General features: G+C 50.6%; 1 protein-coding gene across 1 annotated transcript in view; it reads right to left on the reverse strand.

The window, feature by feature from the left end:
• The window catches only part of CAPN5 (calpain 5), a 59,451-nt gene extending 53,531 nt beyond the window's left edge, over positions 1 to 5,920 (reverse strand). The window contains exon 1 of the mRNA XM_075742534.1: positions 5,842 to 5,920. The gene's annotated coding sequence lies outside the window, so the exon portion shown is untranslated. The remainder of the gene's footprint in view (positions 1 to 5,841) is intronic.
• Between the last annotated feature and the right edge of the window lie 13,553 nt (positions 5,921 to 19,473).

The following is a 19,473-nucleotide window of genomic DNA, read 5'->3' on the forward strand; positions in this document are numbered from 1 at the left end:
GATAGGGGGTCGTAGTTTGTAACCAAGGTAATAGGTAATGAAGCTAGCTAACCGTGGCAAGTGGCAAGGTGACCGTGGCAAGATACAATGCTGCTACGTTCCATGTACAGTCCCTACCCAACCGGACAATAGGCCCGGGAATATTAATCTTATGAAGTAAGTTGTAATGGACAGGTGCAGGTGCACCTGCAACAAGGATACTGCGCATTCCTGCATGAAGGGGCTCATCCAGCGGACATGGGTGCAAGACCACTGATGACCACCAGAGACCCTTGAGGACCACCGACTCAAATCACTGAGCATGCGTGACGGGGAGGAGAATATGGAAATGGATTCCTAGAAATGATTATCATAGGACTGCCTTTTCTCAGGAAAATAATGAATATGTATATTTTGATTCTATATAACCTGTATGTTGGTGATCACCTGGTATGCACGTTGGGTGGAGCCATTTCACCCGTGCATCCAGCACTGCAATAAAGAATGCCTGCCTTTTAACACTACATTGGTGTTACGAGGTTTATTCCCGGATTTCGGTGACAGGAGCAGAGCTGGAGCCTTGCCCTTTCACCCAGCGATCAGACAGACCTGCTGCCCGTCGTGTTGTAACTCCATAAAAAAGCAGTATTACGTGTCCCTTTCCCTGATAGTAAAAGCAGAGCCCTGCCCTGGGCTGCTGCAGTCACGTTTGATTAGTTATGACCAGATTATGGGGTAAACCTCAAAGCCATAAACCAGAGCTGCAGCTTCCTTCATCTGAGGATGAGCTCCAGCCAGCCAGGGAGATGATTTGCCCGATAAACTAAGGAGGTACCTGCATGGTGGGGAGAAGAAACCCCCTCCCACAAACCATTTCAGAGCTCCCCGTTAAGGTTTTCCAGCCTCCCAGCGTTACGGTGGATGGGATGCTTTAGACCCCCTCTCCTCTTAACCTGTGTTCGCGACTGACTGAAATCGCAGGACACAAGACAGCAGAGATGATGCCCAGATGAATGGTGGGAGGACTGAAACTGGTCATTTTTGCACAAGGACAAACCAAGGGGCAGGGAGTGTTTTTCTGTGCCAGAAGAGTATTTTAAGGTAAAATGCGTCAAAACGTTATTGAATTGGGACGTGCCCCCTAGAGCACATGAAAGCTGCCCACGGGGATGTGCGAGCAGGCAGGGGGTGAGGAGTTGAGTCCAACCAAGGTGAGGAGCTAAGCCCAGTCCCCTCTGAAGGGCTGGATCAGGACCAAAGGAGCTGGTTCTCTGACCTACATGCTACAAACCCCGCGGGCTCCCAGCACGGCTTTGCAGGGGTATCATCTGTCACGCCTCCAGCGCAGGAGGATCCCCAAAGCATGAAGATCTGCAATAGTGGCAGAAAACTTATACATCATGCAGAAAGGCAAAAGCTTTTGGAGCCTCCCCTTGTCCCAGAGCATGTAGGAGAAAGGATTTTTTTCCCCAGAGGCAGTGAAAAAACTCAATGGCAACCATTCCTATTTCCACCATGACCTCAAGAAGTTACCCCTGTATTGAGGCACCAGAATGGGGGTCTCTCCTACAGTGTAAGCCAATTTAGCATGAATAACCCAGGGATGAAAAGGCTCCATGGTGCAAAGGGGAGAGCTAAGAGCAGGGAAAGGTTAATGTTGCAGCCAGACAGACGCTGGACTGGTGCAAATCAAAGCAGCTCCCATGAAGTCAATGGGTCTGTGTCCATTTTCTGCAGCACCCAGAGCCTGGCCCTTTCTCCCTGGGTAATGAACTGGAAGCGAACAGAGCGGGAGTAATCCCCACACCTCAACCCCCATCTGCGATGCTGCCCGCAGGGCTGGGAGATGGAGGAGCATTGCCTGGACCGAAGCAGGTCAACACAAGCCCATTGTTGAGCTTTTGTCCTCCAAGAGCAGCTCAGAAGAGCGGGTGAAGGCATGAAGACATCAGCAAATAAATGGTACCCGAGTGTGCCCCATGACACGAGCAAAGGATGATGGATGTTTCTCTACGGGCTGAAACCTTCCTGCAGGTATAGAAGAGGTTTCACCTCTGGACATCTGCAGAGAAAGGAGCTGATATCTTTAGAGACTAGTGAGGAGGAGGAGGAGGGAGAGTGCCTGATCCCAGCCTTCAAGGCACAGCTGCTTCCTTCTCATTCTCCACGTATTAACCTGCTGCTGCCCTGCTTGGAGTAAGTGTTGGGAGAGGGGTCTTAGCACCACTGGCCAAAAATATCTGGTAATGAATGCACAAGCATGAACGGATTCAGAGGATGCACCCGTTCGTAGTATCATCATGCCCCAGCACAAACGCTGTCTAAATCTCCTCTTGGGATCAGATCCAAAGCCTTCTTAAAGCATCGATGCTTTGTTATTAATCTGTGCAGCGACCAGGGAAGGGAGAACTCGATTTGATTATGCATCAGAAAAAAAAAAAAGAAAAAAAAAAAAAAGAGAAAAATTAGCTCGGTGACACGGCTGGGCTTCCTCTGCTGCATGCCTGGTCTGGCGGAGAGACCCGCTTGGCTAACACAGCCCTTCCCAAAGGAGATACCAGGACAGGGTGTCTGGACCAGAGAGTCCCAGCCTCCTCCCTTGACAAGCCCCAAATCCCCTTTATATCACAGTCAAGCACCTTAAAAGAGAGGTGATGTGCCCTAATTAACACTCTCCTACCCTCCTTCGATGGGATGCAGTTGCAGAGCCTCTAGATAAGCCTCCCAAGCTAAACTGCATTAACTGACACCCCGTTGTCCCCCCACCAACACTGTCCTCCAGTTTAAATAGCTCTTCTGCCTCCCTGGTGTTCACCCCTTGGATGTATTTATAGACAGCAAGCACATCCCCTCTCCGCCTTTGTTTCGCTGGGCTTTTATTGCCTCCTGTATAATAGCTCTCCATCCCTCTGATCAGCCTCAGAGCCCTCTTTCCCTGCACCTGCTCCAGGCTGAGTTAATCCCTCTCAAGCACCAGATCTGAGAGCCCGTTCCTTCCACGTTAACTCTTCCATATCCTCGTCCCACCAACACCCTTTGCATGGTTCCCCTCACCTTTTTGCAACCCTCCCAGAGGCACCCGGGGACCAAACCAGCCCCCAGTCTCAGCCATCCGAACGTGATTCAACCTCCAAACACAGCACAAAGCCCAGCCATACAGCACCTCACTGTACGGCCCGATATATGTCCTAAGGGACATCCCCATACCCTGCAACTCATCCTCAAGGTCAGCTGGCTCCCCCTGGCCAAGCATCTCATCCGCCCCGTAAGGATGGTGCATCTCAGCTTGATTTTGCAGATGAATCTTGGCATGAAAAATGAGAACGAGCTCATATCTTCCCTTAAAGGCTTTAAGCAGATTTAAGATCTCCTGCATGGGGTTAATCTGGCCAGTGATGCCCTTTGCCACCTCCCCTAGCTCCCAGCAGAAGTCTTCTCCACTGACATACTCCCACGTGCACTAAGTGTGTAAAGCCCGATCAAGTCCAGATAAAGGAGACCTGTAGCATCTCCCTTGCCTAAAAAATGAAAGCAAAGCTACAGGTCGGTCCAGCACAGCCCCCTTTGGTAACAATCCTGGGTTTCCACCTCCCTCCACCCCAGGGGCTTGAGGATGCCCACAGTAGTTCTCCATGGACATCCATCACCAGCTGAAAGAGCTCCCTTGAACAGACAACGCTGCGAGGGAGACCGCAGCTGAGCAGGGATTTTGCTGGGCTCGTGGCCATGTCAAAGCCCCACCTAAGTCATTTCTTACCAGAACAGGCAAGGACGGGAGGGCTGGTGGCAGAGAGCGGGGTTGAACTTGACTCTGCCATGAACTTCCTGAGTACCTTGGTCATGTCACTTTGCCCCTTTTTTATGTGTCACCATTTTGCAGACAGGATTATTGCTTCTGTGTGTCACACAGGGTGTCCCTAGGACATGACAAAGGGACTTGATTTCTATTCTGAGCAGGACCTGCTACAGCAAGCCCCGCTGCCTTCCTCAAAACCTGCTTCGCCTTTCGCTCATGCCTTGATCCTCAACTCTGCTGCCAACGAGAAAGTGTTTCCCAACCAATTCTGGCGCATCGCTCCTGGCAAGCGCCGTACACTGAGCAAGCCAGCACCCCTGCACCCAGCAGAGTTTGTACACACTCACCCGTTGCAGGGCGGGGGGTTTAGACCTCACAACCAGCTCCCAAGGGTGGAGGGTCTCTCAAAGAATATCCATCAGTCCCTCGTGGGTTTTACAACTCTGCTGCCTGGCTCATGGGCTGGAGCCGAGCCCCTGGCAATTCACATTGAAGAATTACTTAAATAAGTAGGAGGCAGCCTGTGTTCCTGGGGAGGGCAGGGGGAAATGGATCGCACCAGGACAGACGTGCCTGTAGCAAGATGTTGCACCAAGCAGGAGCTACGTGGTGAGCACCTGGATCAGGCACTGCTCCTCCATCCACCCTGGCTCTGCTGCTTTTCCCCCCTCCCTGGCTCTTGCAGCCCCAAGGATGCTCCCAACAGGTGATACTTGCTCTTGCCTGCATCCGTAAGCTTGCTCCTCCTCAATTCACTGCTACCCGGAGCAGCGTGGCTAGTCCAGCTCTCTGCATCTGCCTTGGACTACCCACCGCCCATGTGCAGAGCTGCAGGGACCCTGTGTTGTCCTCACTCCAGTATAACACCAGTTCAGCATGCCTGGACACCAGGCTGAGCCCGGGAAGGGGATCCGAGCCCCCTAAGATGTGAGAATAGATGGAGATGAAAAGCACCCCAGGGAAAATCTGCAGCACAGTCCTTGCTGGATGCAGCAAGAAAAGCAGCTGTGGATTTAACAGCATCCTCCGCGACCCACCGAGCTCGCTGCCCTGCTTTCGTCTCCATTTGCCACGTCTGCCCGCACTCCCCACCAAGCTCAGAGCTAAAGCAGCACCCAGGCAGAAACGTAATGGTAACTGGTAATAAATAATTAGTAACAAATCCAAGCATCGCACACAGGTGGATCTGCAGGGCCAGGCGAGCAGCCTGGGCTCACCTGACAGCTATCGGAGCGGGAAGCGAGGGACAGAGGACCAGAGCCACTTCTGATGGGACACCCTCCACTAGAAAGCACCGCGCTGGTTTCTCAGGTCCAAAATAACGTTTTTCAGGGCAGGAAGAAAGAGAGAAAGAGATGGTGCCTCGCACCCCCGGGATGTGGGAAATCCAGATTCACATCTCTGCCTGGAAACCCAAAAAGACCTGCCCCGGCGGCAGGAGCTCTCTCGCGCCTTAACTTTCTGTGCAATTTACTAAAAGCCCTTGGGTTTGCCCCCAAAAAACAGAACAAAGAACAATACAAAACCTCAGATATTTTTCCCGGCGCAAAAATCCCACCCTCCAGCCAGCGCTGGTCTCCGTGAGGCCTCGCTGCTGAAAGTTTCTGTCCAGCTTGGCTCCGCCAGCAGAAACAACCCGGACTGGGAGCAGCTGCAGGATTTTAACCATCCGGGGTGCGACTTTCAGATGCACCAGCCTCGGGCACCCCGACTTCCAGCATCCCCAAAAAGCAGACCTCGCTAAAGGCAAAGGCAGCAACGTGCTCCACGCAAGGCAGCGCAGGGCAGGAGGCAGATGCCTGCTTTTGCTTTTTTTTTTTTTTTTTTTTTTCTCCAAAATAATCTTACATACACGCACACCCCCCCCCCCCCGCAATGCAGCTGCTCCCGATCCCCAAAGCCACAGGTGCCCCGAGCATCCCCCGAGAGGGAAGCCGGACCCCCGGGCAGGGCGCGGAGCTGCTTCCCCACCGAGGGAGCAGCAGCGGGGAGCTGGGGGGGGGGGATGCAGGGACTAAACCCCTCTCCCCTCACCCTCCCCGGGGAGCGGGGGGGTTCAGCTTTACCTGCCCGTTCGCCGGTGCCGCTGCCTGATGCCGGTGGCCGGTACCGCCGCTCCGGGCGCTCCGCTGCCCGCAGCGCTTCGTCCCCCCCCCGTTCCCCGCCCCAAGCACCGCCCCGACGGGGCGGGCAGCGATCGCCGCCGCCGCGCCTGCGCTGGGACCGCACCGGGAACCGGGAGCGGGAACCGGGAATGGGAACCGGCACTAGGAATGGGAACCGGCACCGGGAATCGGCGGTGCCCACCGCTGGGAACCGGGACTGGCATCGTCCGGCAGTGGGAAATGGGGGCGGCACCGGTTGGTGCTGGTTCAGGACCTGAGGGGACCAGTTTGGTGAACTGGGAATCCCACTGGGAAGCGGGATTTGGGATCGGTATTGCCCAGGCACCGAGATCTGGGATCATCCGGGAAACGGGTCCATCAGCGGGAACGGGGAGGGGCATCATCCAGATGGGGAACTGGGAGGGGGAACTGGGGCTGCCCAGGCACCAGCACCACCAGCGGGGCACTGGGAACTGGGACCAGTGCCTGGATCAGCTGGGCACTGGCAGTAGCCACTGGGGCCTCCCAGGCACTGGCAGTTGGACCAGCACTGGGACCAGCATTGCCCTGGCACTGGATACTGGGACGAGGTCCCACTGGCTCTGCCTGGGACCTGGCACCAGGACTTGGAACTGGGCAAACTGGAGCACTGTGCGCCAGCACCAGCTGGACACTGCACACCAGGGCCACCCAGGCACCAGGGGTGCATTAGGACATCAGCCGTGGAGGGTGCAGGGGAGGGTCATGAGGAGTCGCAGGGTTTGGGTGCATCCCCCAGTGGGAGGGATGTGGGGCAGGATCACTGGGGTCGAAGGAGACGTGTTTTCCAGCCTGAGACCAAAGTTATTCCCCTTTTCCGTTTTGCAAGAGGGAAACTGAGGCACTGGGGAGGTGGGTCAAAAGCTGGGTGGACGCTTGCCCCCCCTGCACACCCATGGAGGTGGACATGCAACGTGTGTCACGGGCCTGGCGATGGGGCTGAGGTGACCGGCCATGCCCCCACAGTGAAAAACGTACATTCTCAGCTCCCAAAAACACATCCAAGAGGGGAAAAATAAACAGGACCCACCCAAAAGCGCATCCCCCGCGGTGGGAAGGAGCCGGTGGGGTTGTACAGACCCTGTGTCATGGGCAGCTCTGATGTCATGCTCTGACTTCACACACAAGCTTTATTGTCGGTATTCAGGGTTTGTCAGAAATTAGGCCAAAAAGAGATGGCAAGGGAAGAACAGTTAAAGAAATCATGAGAATAAACTTCTCACATTCAAAATTATGGGTGATTAGACTCTTTTAGACAACAAAAAAACGGGGTTAAGGGTTAGCTGCTGCCTGCCAGCGACAGAGTGAGCGCTTAAGGACATCTGCTTGCCACATTTGCGGTAATGCAGTGAAATTTCGGTGATAAAATTAGAAAGGGGGCCGTGCCTAGAGCAGCGTTAGCCTGGCACAAGCTCCTGTTCCCACCGAGGTGTCACTTGCAGCTGTACGTGGTCACCACAAATCACGTGGGTGAGTCACCTCTTCTAGGGCCAGCCATTTCCACAAGTTTCTTATTATCTGAAACCTTCCTGGACTTTTCATATTAAGGTTCTTGGTATTTTCCTGTCAATTTTATGGTAATTTCATTACTTATTTGATTCATGCAATATTTGCATTACAATTATTTTAATTCATGTATTAGTTGAAGGAATAGAAAAGCCAAAAATCTGTAGTTCCACAAATGCTTTCTTTGGCAGCAAAAGCCATTTTCTAATCTTTTCCTTCTCTCTGCTTGTTTTCCCCTTTCCCACACGGATCTCAGGGCTGCTGCGATCTCGTCGTGCTCAAAACCGGGTCAGCGCAAGGGTCTTGTTTCATACACCCCTTTTTCTCCCCTCATCAAAAATCACTAAGGGAAAAAAAAAAAACCCTAAACCCCACAGGATTTTAGGACCCTGTATTAGGTCCGGAGCCTGGCTGTGCACAGTGCTGAACCATCACCATAACCATGGTGGGAAACTCCAGCAGCAAACAGCAAGGAAAAAAAAAAAAAATAAAAAAATGGGAGGGGGGGGGAAGACAAACTCTCAGTTTCTGAATGCTTGTAAAGGGGAAGAGTAGATCCTACACAGGTCTCCAACCCCAAGCCCAAAATTATCAGTAATGGCCCTAAACCCAGCTACCAAGCAGGCTGGGGCAGGGATGGATGCTGCAGCTCCCTGGGAGGGCAGGGAGAGCGTAGAGCCCATTTTGATTTGTGATGTGCTTAAATGGGGAAACACTCCATCACTGTTAATTAATTAATATCGTCGTCCATCATTCCTCCCACCAGTACAGACACCTCCTGCCCAGGTAGCTGCCGTGGGCTTGCTTTAACAGCAACGGAGGTAAATAGGTAAATTCCTATTGCACCGTTTCACCTTTTTGACCCCAAAGCTGCTAAGGGAGAGCACCCCACTGCTGGGAACGTGGGGGTTGGGGAGTACGGGGGGGAATTTATCATCCACGGGGGCGATGGGTGATGCTGTGCAGCGCCGGACGAAGGGATTAAAAAAAAAAAAGGAGGAAGAAAAAATGAAAAACAAGAGAAAATGGGCTTATCCTTGAGAAAAATCAGCAGCAGGAGCTTGGTTTTTATTTTGTTAACCGGCTGGAAAACATTAGGGAAAAGCTCATCTGCTGAATTAAGGCAGGGAGTGGGTCCCCAGCCGCCCCCATCTCCCCGTGGGGATGTGGAGCCTGAGCCCCGTCTCATTGCAGGCCCAGATCTCGCCGATTAACTTAGTTGCATTTTCGATTTCAGCCTCAGCAGGGGAAAGAAAATTATGTAAATACAATTTATAACGACGCTTCGTTGCTCCTCAGCGTGATACGAATGAGGCCGTGGTGACGGGGGTGACATGAGGGCGGCGCAGGGGGGAAGGAAGAAATAGCGACGCTTTAAAACCAGACCCCAAAAATAAGTAAGGTAAAAGGCAAAGTGGAGGAGGAAGATTGCAGCCGGTGATTCCTCCAACAAATGGGATTTCATTTTTCCTTCTGGGATTTCAAAGAAGATGACTTAGTGAGGATTTCCTCCTGCCCAGGAATAATTTGTTGTTCTTGCTCATGCAGGGGTCCCCCAAGATGAGGTTTGGTGCTGGTGTGGTTCAAGGTGAGGGTCTGCCTGCCCACCACCCCTGCTCCTACGAGGCCAGCTCTCCCCCTCCGAGGGCATGTTGGCAGGGGGGGGGGAAAGAGAAAATGACTGCAGGTGGGCGGCTGGTGCCCATATCCTCATTTTCATGCCGTGGAGATGCAGGGAGCAACCTCCGACGGCCCCATCCCCAGTGCAGGAGCTGCCTGGTGAGAGCGGTCTGACCACTGTTGATCCCACCAGGCTGCAATCTTCTGCTACTCTTTGAAGATACCAAGAAATGAGCCACTTACGATTCCTCCGGTCGTCCATCTGCACTGGAATTAAACAGAATTTTTCCTGAGTTTTACAAAGTTGTTTGCCCCGGCTGCAGCCTCTGGAATAACAGTAATGTATTCTCTCCTTTCCCTCTCCACATGATTGCAGCATAATCTCCTACTCACTTGATTTATTTAAGCAGGCCTTCAGATGCTCCAGTAATGGGAGTCATTTAGGTCCCTCTGCAGATATGTATTTATTTATTGCTGTTCATTTAAACTGCAGAGCCAGTTGGCAGGAGAGAGACAAGACTGGGGTCACAAGGATGTTAAATTATTCGCTGTCAAAAATAGCTGGTTGAGAAAGTTAAATTAAGCAAGGTCATTCAAGGTCATAGTCAATCACTGGTGGAAGAAGGGCGTTAATTAGCTGTTTTATTTATGGGGGTCATCGTGACCAAAGGACCGGCAGTTGGTAACAAAAAGAGAAACTATAGCAATTCCTTTTGTTTTTTGGCAGAAGCAGCTCTTAGATGAGAAGCCAAACTGCTGCCCTTGACCACGACGGGGAAGTTGAGGCAGCGTTGTGATGCTCAGAGACCCTACGGACCCCACGAGGCGTGGGCCGGGGAGCTCCCCCTTGCAAAGTCCAGCTCGGGGCTGAACTCGGCAATACTCCTTCCACAGAGACGCTTGGGCAGTGGCTGGGGAGGTGCTTCGCAAGGGTGGAGGTCTCAGAAGGCATCTCAAATACTTCAGTGCTCATGAAGACAGGTCCTTGCTCACGATTTTGCCACCTCTGTTAGTAGACAGTCCAGTAGCTGCATATCCTGTCTGTTAATACTTGTGTTTTGTTTCCCATTTGAACATCACCAGCATCTTCTTGCAGCTATTAAACCTTGCAATACCCTTTTCCTCCTAGTTTAAGAGCTCCCTAAGTTCAGGCATCTCCTCCCTTTCCATTCTCCTCCATCGTGCACTATAACGGACCAGCCAAGGTAGGAAAATCAGTTAGTAAACTGGGCAGGTATGACATAGAGTCGTTGGGAGCCAGCAAACCCACACCTTGCAGCTTGCTGCATGACCTTCCACAGGAGAGCAGTGTGATCACGGCAGCCAGGTCTTTAATGATAGCAATGCCTGGCCAGAAGAGACGTTTCCATCCAAAGATCCATACCATAACCTTTCATCATGAAAGGGCCCATTTTTTTTCCCCCCAATTTCTGCGTAAAATGAAAGGTGGAAACCATAAGCCCTGATGAAATCCATCCTCTGCCTCACTGCCCTGGCGAATGCATCAGCCGCGGTTCGGGATGCGCCTGTGCCGTGATCCACACAGCGGCCGGCTGGCAAACAGCTTCCACTAATTGATAACTCTGCTGGGAAATCCATACCATTAAATTCTCCACTTAATTGTCTGTATCAGCGCTTACTTGCACAGTCACAAATCAGGCAGCTTTTTAATGGGCCGGCTGCTATTAAGCAAGAACAAAAGTCAACCAGCAAGAAGCTTTCTCAAAGAGGAACAAAAACATGACATCGGGGTTTGTACCAGAGGAGAGAGTTGATGTTGCAGCTGAGATCAGGGTGGCCACCATGGCCCAGAGAGATGCTCAGAGACTGGCCTTTCCCTGAAAAGCTAGCAAAGCAAATGGGCAGAGGAAAGGCTATCCATGGTTATATCCACAGAAGGTAACTCAGGTATCACAGGTCAAGCTCTGGCAGTGGGGCTGCTTGAGCATTTGCTCTTCTCCTCTGTCCTGAATCCTCCTCCTTGGGGATGACACCGGGTGACATGGGTGAGGAAAATGGGGCTCAGGTTCCCGGGCTCTTGGCCGTCCAAGCAGCCTTTTGCTCAGCAGTGTGTAATTACTTACACACTTACTTTAACAGCTTTCCTACCCTGCATCAACCTGATCTCCCTACACAAGTACTTGCCTGCTTATGAATAAGCAACTTCAGAAGAAAATGCCCAAATGCTGAAAAAAAGATGGTGTTGCAAAGCCTGGTCTAGGGTTGTGCTGCAATATTAAACTCAAACCTGCCAGCCCAGCCCTGCAGCACTTCGGGGTAATCTGCACTTAGGGTTGGGGCAAGCATCCTGGCTAAACACCAGCTGGGTTTGCAGCTGAACTGCCAACCTGCTGTGCAGAATGGGCAGATACCACCTAAAGGGCAGCTTGGAGGACACAGCCGTGAGCATTTCCCACCCTCTTAGACCATCATAATTCCTTTTGCGCTCCAGGAGCCAAGTGCAATATGGCCCCTCTATTCCTGGGCTTTCAAAAAGCCTGAAGCCATCTTCCCAATAGAGTAGAGAAACCCTCAAATTTTCAAGGCTTCCAGACATAAGCTGATGGACCCAGGAGCAGCAGAGGACTGAGTAACAGCCAATGGTAAATCTGCATCTTATCTGCCGTTCATCCTTTTGCTGGACTAATATAGAAAACAAGGCAATAACTCCCAGCACCATGTCACTTATGTTCCTCCTCGACTGAAAAGATCTAAATCTTTCCTTGAAGCCCCAACAGGATGCCAAGACCAGGTGGGGGTAGGTCAGTAATGACCTACGGGTGCTGCCCTCTGCCAAAGCCCTGAGACATCAGCCAAGAGCTCCCACCTGGCCAGGGTTTCTCACGGCACAAGCAGCACTGGAGCACTTGGAAGTCAATGCCATCTCCTGGCCACAAACCCTCCATGACTTTGGTCATCGTTCAGCCATGACCACCCGGCTGGAGGGGAGCAGGGCTCAGCTACTTTGGCAGAGATGCACCTCTGCTTGGGAGCCGACAGCGTTGGAGGAGTTTGGTTGATGACCTTGATTTTTCCATGGGGTTTTCCACAGTGAGAAGCAAGATGGTTTGAAAAACAAGCGGGTTGCCAGTAATCCCACATTCCCTGGAGTGGAGAGGAAGGAAAGGAGCAAATGGCACCACTGTTCTCTCAGCTGCTCTTTATTTATGACAGGTCAGAAGCCACCCTAACAAATGCTGACTCCAAACAGTCCTGCCAAGAGCTTTTTAGGCAATTTTCCTGCTGATTCTCTTCACCCCAGAGACCAAAAAAAACCAACCCAACCTTTTTTTTTTTTTTCCCCCCTTCTGTCACCATCTCTGCCTTCAGCTCCCAGCAGAGACACATCTGAAGGTCCCATTTCCAGCAGCTCCCAAGAGCATCCAGGGAGCTGGGCAAGGCAGAGCCGCATATCAAGGGTCTTCCACACAACTCTTCTTGCAGATTAGCAGCTGTTTGTGATATTAGGACAACTTCTGATCGTGGCTTCAGAAGCCTAAATCAACGCTGAGACTGGTGGAATGACTTTGGATTTACACTGGTGTAGCTGAGACCGAGCTTTGCGTGATTACAGCTTCCCTCTGTTTCTGCTCGCTGTGCAAAACGGTGGCTTGTTTCTGAAGGACTCACAGAAAGGCAGGATTTGCTTTTCCTAAGCAAATTTTAGAAAACTCTGCTGTGTTTGAGTTTCTCTTTGTTTCCCAGTCGCCCAACAATACTGCCCATTTATAACGTGTAGATACATCAAAGGATCAGTGATCCTCAGATGTCACTTTTGGACTGCCCTTCTCGCCTTTTGGAGTGGCCAGCTGTGGGGAGGAGGAGCAGGCAAAGGTTGGACCTTGTGAAAACACCCTTGAGCAAGTCCTTGCTACCACGTATGCAGAGCAGAGCTCCCAGAAGACAGAGCCAAAGATGACTCAGATAATTCCCTGCAAGACAAGACAGTAAGATGATGAACATCTCTAGGGCATGTCCTGCAGGCTCCTAGGGTATTTCTTTCTACATATTGCTTATCAGCCTTACCTTGACCCCAACATCAGCGTGCAGCAACTCCAGCACTTGTGCTGACCCCTGCACTTGGTGGTGAAGCCAACTCCAACCTCTGCTCCCAGACTGTCTCCGATTACAGAGCTCAGGGAAGTTGCTTGAGTATTAATTAGAGAGGTCACCTCTACATCTCAGCTTCGTCCGGGCTTAGCTTCAAACACTAGGCAGGCATAAACCCATTAGCTCAATCAAGATTTATTTGCTGCAGTACAGACTAGCTGGAAAGGTGGAGTTGAGGGTGTGGGAAAACACAACAGCGATGTAATTCTTCGTGTAAACCCCATCAGCAAGGCACTGCTCAGCATCCTTGTCTAACCCCTGAACCGTAATTCAGCTGCTGTGTTTGGAAGTCCACAAGAGCCTTGACTTGGGTACAGCCCCCTCAATGCATGCTCAGAAATCACCCTCTTTTCTTGCAGTGACTAGCGATTGGCTTCTGCCCCTTCTTCCTCTGCAAGTTTTATATTTCAGGGGAAAATACTGTACTGTAGCCAAAATGAACGTGTAGGAGAAGGAGATGTTCCCAAATGTAATTTTTTCAAAGAGATCTTTGACACAGCAGTTTCTCATTGCTGCCAGTTTGTGAAATGGACTCAGGCATCATTTTAAGAGCTCTGGATACACCTTTTTACCATATACTGGGAAAAGCAGCAATTATCCAGCACCGCTGATGAGACTGCTGGTTACCACCTGTGTTGTGCAAATACTCCCCTCACACACCAGTAATACAGATGACAACGATACTGACGACATCTTGTGTGCCTTCATTCCCCTCTTTTACCAAGTTTTAGAGAACAGGGATGTATCAATCCGAAATCTGGAGGAGAATGTGACACTAATTTTAAATGCTCTGTGTAGCCAGTGCAGCCTCAGGCGTGCACTGAGGCCCCCTAAATCTTCAGAGGGTTCCCTGGAAGGCTTCTCCACCAACCCCAAAACTATGATACACCAAAGGCCCACCTAACCTTCAGGAAATCCTGCTGAGTTAGCTATGTTTTTTTCTTAAAACTTCATTTAATTAACGCTCCAGATAGCTTTCCCCCCTCTTTTGCACAACACAACTGCATTAGTCAAGTAAGTGAATAACGATACAGTTTCTGAGCAGACCTGTGGTGCTGCCAAGAAACTGTTGCCTCATTAAATCTGTGTCATGTCTACTTTTACTCACACAAGGATGCATGTCTTGACTGCCGGGTTTTTTTTGTGCTTCAGATTCTTGGTGGTTTTTTTTAAAGGAGATGGCATCACGCAGTCCATGGGCAGAGCAATGGAGAAGGAACCAGGAACCCTCTGATCCTGCAAAAAAGCAAAAGTTAATCCGTCTTTCGGAGAAAAATATCGGCAGCTCACAGATAGCATTTCCAGCTTTGTAATGCGGAAGGAAGAGCAGTTATTCCAATTCTCTCCCGATTCCGCAACCCTACCAGCTCGTGCTGCAATTACCCCTGATCTCATTAACAAAGCGCTGCCAGACCTGGCTGAGATTTGGAAAGGAGATCTAGGGAAAAGACAGGTGTTGCAAGAAGTGGCAGGGCTGATTCACAGCTTGGCTATCTTCCCTTTGAATCAGCAGGAAAATAATTAATATCCCAGGATAGCAATAGGGGACAGCAGCCAGCTAGATAATTATACGGTCCTCCTTACAAACCAAGGTCCTCCTTATTTTTTTAATAACTCAAGTAATCTCACTTACTCGCCAGTCGCGAAGAAAGGGCTGTATTAATTAGCAAACAAGTGCGAAGCATTTGGTAAGGGAAAGCAAAGACAAAATTATTAGCTTTACCCTTAAATTCTCAGCGGAGTCTCTCGTTTCCTCCAGGCAGGGGTTTGCAGCCTAAACCCAGCCCCGGGACTTGCCGTGGTGCTTTCAGTGGACCTCAGCTGGTCTGGGCTGTGGAAGGAGATATTCATGGCTGCATGGGGCCAGTGGGACAAGCTTGGGATGCCTCACCTGGGTGCTGCATCCTCCGGGAGCCTTTGGTCAAGTCAAGTAAGGGGAATCCCTGGGCATCCCTGTGTTTTAAAGGGGAAAACCAGAGAAAAACCCAGACCTGACAGTGGTTATGCAGCACAGAAAGACCCATCACCACGTATGAGGCTGGGAAATCATACTACCCAAGGATATAAACTCATCCCAAAGCATCCAGATCGTTTCCTCTTTGCATATGGTGTTTTAATAAGTCTAATGATATACACAGCTAATGAAATGTCTTTTCCTTGCTACCTATCTTTGCCAGAAAAAGGGCACTGAAGACAAAAAAAGAGAAAGGAAAAAAGGGGTTAGGAATTGAAAAAAGTTCTATTTTAACTCTGAAGACAGGAAAAAAAAAATCCAGTTCAGTGACAACAATAGAGAAAAGGAGGAAGATAGAAATCCCTTCCACATTCAGCTTCTTACAAGGAGAAAAGCCCAAAGGAGGGACAAGGTTTTTATCTAATTTAGACACGAGGGAAAATTTTCCCAGTCTGGCTTTGGAGCGGGCAGGCAGGGGAACTGTGGCATCCCTGGAGGTTTCAAACAACATCTTGGAAAGGCTGCGTTTCGCTGGGGCATGGCAGCTGGGGGGGATGGAGCGTCGTGCTGGCCCTAACTGGCTCAGGGGAAAACAGGGTGACCCCCAGGCACGAGCACCCCTGTGCTTTTGGGTACGGCTCCCACTGCCTCATCGCTGCGTGGCAGTTTTTATCTGGGGGTGAGGATGTGAGTTAATCCGTGAAACAGCTCAGCCAGGGACGCGGGGCACCGTCTCTTCCTCTGGGTACCTGAATGGAGGAGGCGTTGCTCCAGCCGTACCCACAGATTGATGTTGTCAAACTGGACTCTGTCGGGGGAAATCCCACAGCCTGGTATCTGGGTCAGCGCAAGTGACTGCAGAAATCACGTTGGCCACTTGGAAAGAACCGCATGGGCTACTTCTCATCAGCCAAGCCAAGAAAAAAAAAAAAAGAAGAAGAAATGAGACCTTTAATGCAAGTGCAGTAGGGTTTTACTCTTCACATTGACATGGACCGTACCTTCACAGCTCATATAGATATATGTTTCTCTCTGGAACCTATGTATGAGACTTACAGCTACTGTCACACCTTAATGAATAACACTGGAGACTCCTCCTGCTCTCCCTAATTTGCTGACTTCTGAATTCAAGCTGCAGGAGCCATCTCTGGTATTATCAGTCTGTATATACATATATATATAATTAAAATATAGCTTAATTGTCAAGTGAGTGTTTCTCCCATTTTGCTTTCTCCCTGATCCAAGATCTCTACGCAGAAATAGCCAAGCTGGGCATGGATTCAGGGAGGGAAACACCAGGGATTCATTTGAAATCAGAGGCTGTAAAGGGATGTTCTCCTCTACCTCCAGCCTTCCCACCTGATGATGTTTCTGTTGCAGATACTCATCACCACCCTTGCTGGAGGTAACTGTTTCCACCACTCTGTCTAGCACAGGTAAATCTACTTAAGGCAAGAACGACCAGGTTTTTATGTTGATTTGGGGTTCTGTCTTTAAAAGGTCTATCCTGAGTGGTGGTGTTGGAGTGAGTCCAGAGGAGGCCATGGAGATGATGCGAGGGCTGGAGCACCTCTGCTATGGAGACAGGCTGAGAGAGTTGGGCTGGTTCAGCCTGCAGAAGAGAAGGCTGCGGGGAGACCTTAGAGCCCCTTCCAGTCCCTGCAGGGGCTCCAGGAAAGCTGGAGAGGGACTGGTGACAAGGGCAGGGAGTGACAGGCCAAGGGGAATGGCCTGAAGCTGCAGGAGGGGAGATGGAGATGAGATGGGAGGCAGAAATCCTTCCCTGTGAGGGTGCTGAGGCCCTGGCACAGGTTGCCCCGAGAAGCTGTGGCTGCCCCTGGCTCCCTGGCAGTGTTGAAGGCCAGGTTGGATGGGGCTTTGGGCAACCTGGGCTAGTGGAAGGTGTCCCTGCCCATGGCAGGGGGTTGGAACTAGATGGACTGTGAGGTCCCTTCCAACCCAAACCAGGCTGGGATTCTATGAATGGCATTTAACCATTGATTTCCTCTAAAGTCTGATCTATGTCAAGATTTCATCGTGGGTTTGGGCTGGGGATGTCGTGGTGGTGGTTGTACAAAGCTGATGTGGAGATGCTGATGTGTCCCATGATAGAGAGGAAAGGGTCTGCTGGGATGTAAAACAGATCCTGGTATGGGAAAAAGGGGCTTTTACTCTGTCCCGAACACAGACACCACGTGGTGTGGAGAAACCCACTGAGTACCAGATGTCCTGGGCGTTACTGAAGAGCCACAACTGCTCTGGAGGGGCGTACGTGAGTGCATCGGCTGCAAAGCAAATTGAATAGCGAACTGTCAAATTCAGGGCGATGTGGCAGAGAGAACTTCAGCAGAAACAACTCCATGATGTTAATCAGCCCTCCTGCTTCAATTCATGCCAGCAGCAAGAAAACACAGCTGGAGTTTGTTTGCTTTTCAGATAACCTGTATAAAAATATCCCTTCTGTAACAGTTCTGCTTTGACGCTGTTGCTCGCAGGTTTGTTGCTGGTTTTCATCTTGTAACTAGCACTTAATCTTATTTTCATTCCAGCCGAAGTAGGATGCTAAAAAAAAGATTAAAGAAAAACCCAAACAAATAGAAAAAAAAAATAAAACAAAGGAAAAAAACCCTCCAAACCCTTGGAGGACTCCAAACGAACAAAATCCTGTTAATTAATGACTCACAAGTGCCTGGACAGGTTTGCCTGGGTGCAGAGCGGATTTGGCCATCCTGTTCATCACCTCTCTTACCTGAGGAAATTGAACTTGTCCCCAGGCTTCTACAATACTGCAATATTTTAACAAATTTACTTCGTTCCGCTGTTCGGCAGTGAGTCAACACGCCAGCTATGAGGAAAAAGCAGTGCTAAGGTTAGGCATCCACATAAATCACTGCAGCTCTGATGTTCAGCCAGCCTATAAATACTAGGGGTTTGACATCAGTTTACATCAGCAGAGTAAGTCAATTAATTAAATTTCTGTGGGATCATGCGAGCTGCTCTTCATTAGCATTCACCTACCTGATCTCGGCGATGAGAAATCACTGAGTCAGAGGCCTCGATGTCCCAAGGTGTTGCTGGGTGCTGTGCTGTGGGTGCGCGGTCCACAGGAGCTGCACGCATGAAGCTCTGGCTGGTCCCCGTGCTGGCTCGATGTGTGTGTCAGTGCCATTAATTACTGCTAATTTCATTAAGTCGGCATGCGTGTCTTGCATGCAAATGATGAAGTCGGTCTCAGTGACATTAATGAGGTTGGATGCTTTTCAGTGGCTATTTGGATTGCCGTGGCAGCTGGGAAGTGTCATGCACCGAGACCCTTGGGTGTTGCACGTGAGCGAGGTGAGATAGCAGCTCGGGCATGTCTCACCTTGGAAGGAATTTAGGAGCCAGGATGCTGTATTAACGATATTGGTTGCAAAATAGGTCTAAAGTAAGTCCATGCAGTTTCTGCTTGTAGGTTGGGATATTTTATCCATCACACACGGTGCTCCACACAACATCAGTTCCGTGTTGGCAAACACAGGGTTCCTCACACGCACAAGGTGAATGAGGACATCAGCCCAGCTCTGTTCCTGCTCAGGGGGCAGGGGACCTCCTTGAGCTCCAGGTTTCACAACTTTATCCCCTCTCAGACAACTGAGGCCAAATCCAGACATTTGTCCTTGTCCTGCCTCTGCTGATCCTCCCTCCCATGCCAGCACAACCATGGTGGAGTTGTCTGTCTGTCCTGTCCCCACGGGGACCCATCCGAGGAACCCTGCTGAACCCATCTGGTGTTGGACCTATCCCTTCAGGCAACCCAAGTTAGCCCTGTCTTAGCTGCTGGAGAAGGGGCTGTTTGGGGAGGCAGAGACAGGGCTCGATGGCCCTTAAGATGTAATTGGGGACACAGAGCTCTCCTGGTTAGTGCCAAATCACCGATTTCACCTCCGGTCAGTTCCAGTCTTGTTTTCCATAAGGCCAGGAGATAACATAAGCATGTTCAACAGAAGCACGTTGAGCACTTGGTCCCTCGGGTAAGGGCCAAGCCAAGATCACTTGGGCTGCTTGAGGTACATTCACCCAGTGACTCACAGAGGACACAGATCCATCATAGCTCCATTACTGACCCCATTATCTCCACCATCTCCATGCATGTAGCACCAAAGGTCCAGGCTGGATCACCAGCTCCTCTGCCAAACTGGCAGCAACCATCTCCACCATGGGTACAGCACAGAACACAGCCAGGTCTCTGGTTAGAGCCACTGGGATTAAAGTGTTGTAAATATACGGCTTCAGTTTTAGCCTTTGAACAGGCTGAATCAAGAAAAAACAAGGCGGGGGCAGGGGGGAAGAGGGAATGGAAAATTAATAAAGTTGCAAGTAAA

This window comes from Balearica regulorum, chromosome 1 (assembly GCF_011004875.1).
Source record: "Balearica regulorum gibbericeps isolate bBalReg1 chromosome 1, bBalReg1.pri, whole genome shotgun sequence".
Classification (NCBI taxonomy): domain Eukaryota; kingdom Metazoa; phylum Chordata; class Aves; order Gruiformes; family Gruidae; genus Balearica; species Balearica regulorum.